This window comes from Fragaria vesca, linkage group LG1, assembly GCF_000184155.1.
Source record: "Fragaria vesca subsp. vesca linkage group LG1, FraVesHawaii_1.0, whole genome shotgun sequence".
Taxonomy (NCBI): domain Eukaryota; kingdom Viridiplantae; phylum Streptophyta; class Magnoliopsida; order Rosales; family Rosaceae; genus Fragaria; species Fragaria vesca.
In genome coordinates this window covers 1,812,599-1,815,486 of record NC_020491.1, presented here as the reverse complement: position 1 = coordinate 1,815,486, position 2,888 = coordinate 1,812,599, and the positions used below count along the sequence as shown (strand labels likewise).

The 2,888-nt window shown below is 38.2% G+C and overlaps 1 pseudogene; it reads left to right on the top strand.

Moving 5' to 3' along the window:
- Window positions 1-2,363, top strand: part of LOC101300287 — a 28,949-nt pseudogene extending 26,586 nt beyond the window's left edge.
- The last annotated feature ends 525 nt before the right edge of the window (window positions 2,364-2,888 follow it).

Sequence of the window (2,888 nt, the reverse complement as noted above, 5' to 3'; positions counted from 1 at the left end):
TTTGATCTCTTGTTCATTCAAATGAGCTTGTTTCACATTTTGATGCTTTGTAAACACTTTGATCTTTTTGTAGTTTCAATAAGTTTGTGTACATGTGATGCTTTGATGTTCATAATTAAGAAGCGAAGAAGAGTCTACTTTAGATATATTTCATGTGTGCTTCATTGTTAAATCTTGAGAAAGCAGTAGATTGATTTCTAGATTGCTACTCCTAATTCGGGAATTAGTAGATAATATTTAGAGATTTATCAAGTAATGTGGTGGAATCCGATGCCTTAGTTACTTCGTCATCAAGGTAATTTTTTATCTATTTTATTTGTCTTAGCTATTTCACCATCAACTTTCATTCAACTTTCATTCAACTAGGTTAGTGTTAAATTAATTTAGATTCGATTAGTTTTTCCTATTTTCATACATTCCCTGTGGGTTCGACCTCGCTCATGCATATCTGTGCTGCAACTGATTCGTGCGCTTGCGAGTAACATTTTAAAACACATCACCCCTAACCCGCCTCCTTCAAAAGGAAGTAGCCTTTGAATTTGACGAGGAATGCAAGAAGGCATTTGAGAAGTTGAAGGAATTATTAACAACAGCGCCGGTGATGCTATCCCCAAATTGGGAAGAGCCCTTTGAATTGATGTGTGATGCATCTGATTTTGCTGTTGGAGCTGTGCTAGGGCAGAGGAAGGATAAGAAGCCCTATGCCATTTACTATGCCTCAAGAACGCTCAATGATGCACAATTGAATTACTCTACCACTGAAAAAGAGCTTCTTGCTGTTGTATTTGCTTTAGATAAATTTCGTTCTTATTTACTTCAATCTAAAGTAATTGTTTTTACTAATCATGCAGCATTGAGGTATTTGTTTACAAAGAAAGAGGCGAAGCCAAGGCTTATTCGATGGATGTTGCTACTCCAAGAATTCGACATTGAAATTAAAGACAAGAAGGGGAGTGACAACGTGGTTGCTGACCACTTGAGCAGATTAGTACGCGAAGAGGACGCCTTACCCTTGTGTGAGACGTTTCCCGATGAACAGCTCTTTGGAATTGAGGTAAGTGAACCTTGGTATGATGATATTGTGAACTATCTTGTTACTAAAACTTTTCCGGACACTTTACCTCGTTTTCAAAAAGAAAAGCTTAAGAAATTAGCTAGGCAGTACATTTGGGATGAACCTTATTTATGGAAACATTGTCAAGAACAAATAATTAGGAGGTGTGTCCCTGAAAATGAACATCATTCTATTCTTGCCTTTTGCCATTCTAAAGTTTGTGGAGGTCATTTTGGATCTCGTAGAACTGCCCTTAAAGTTTTGGATGCAGGTTTCGTTTGGCCTACAATTTTTAACGATGCTTATTTGTTTTGCAAGACTTGTGATAGGTGTCAGAGATTAGGAAACCTAGGACCTAAGGATCAAATGCCATGAACATTTTCATCACTGTGGAAATTTTTGATGTATGAGGAATTGATTTTATGGGACCCTTTCCTTCATCCAATGGTTATTTGTATATACTTGTGGCAGTTGATTATGTTTCGAAATGGGTGGAAGCGATAGCCACCAAAACTAATGATTCCAAAGTTGTTGCAGATTTCCTTTGCTCTCACATCTTTTGCAGGTTTGGAATGCCGCGAGTTATCATAAGTGATGGAGGATCACATTTCTGCAACAAATCAATTGAGGCTCTGCTGAAGAAGTACAACGTTACACACAAGGTTTCTACACCTTACCATCCTCAAACAAGTGGACAAGCAGAGATTTCAAACCGGGAGATAAAGAGAATCTTGGAGAAGACTGTGAGCCCAAACCGAAAGGATTGGAGCCAAAAGTTGAATGATGCACTGTGGGCATATCGCACAGCTTACAAGACCCCCATTGGAACTTCTCCATTTCGGCTGACTATGGGAAGGCATGTCACCTTCCAGTGGAGCTTGAACATAGAGCATGGTGGGCAGTAAAGAATTTCAACATGAACCTTGATGATGCCGGCCTACATAGGAAGCTCCAATTGAATGAACTTGAGGAAATCAGAAATGATGCCTACGACAATGCATGGATCTACAAAGAGAGGACTAAAGCTTACCATGATAAAATGATCCGTGGCAAATCTTTTGTTGTTGGCCAAAGAGTATTATTGTTTCATTCTAAACTTAAACTCTTTCCCGGTAAGTTACGTTCTAGATGGATTGGCCCTTTCATAGTTACTTATGTTTTTCCACATGGTGCCGTGCAGATTAAGAGTGAAAAAACCGGCGAAGAATTCAAGGTGAATGGACATCGTTTGAAGCCATACTACGAGGCTTTCAAGGAATATACTGTGGAGGAAGTACCCCTTCTTGAAGCGCCATTCACACCGACCTAAACTAGAGGCACCAAGTCTAGGCTGATAGACTATAAACATTAAGCGCTGCTTAGGAAGCAACCCAACTCAACCAAAGAAGTGGAGGAGCCATCAACGCAGATTTGTTTCTCTCCCTTTTTCTCTTTTGCAATTCATTTTTATCTGCTTTGTTTGTGTGTCGTAATTTCCTACTCCATACTTTGATTCTACACATTATTTTGTGAACATTGAGGACAATGTAGAGTTTGAGTGTGGGGGAGGGATTTACATGTTTGTTGAATTTTTATTCGAAAAATTTGAAAAATCCAAAAACAGTTTTTGTTGCTTTTGCGTCTTTTGTTTTATTTTTGAGTCTTAGTAGCCCTTAACTGTCTATGATGAGCATAATTCTCTAAATATATAAAGGACAGATCACAAGATTGAGATGATTTCCAACTGATATTCTGAAGTTAATTGCAATGATTGGAAATCTATGAAATGTAGTGGATGTGGTTTTGAAACTTTGGTACAGAAATGAGCATGTTTAGTCAGATTTTGATTCATATG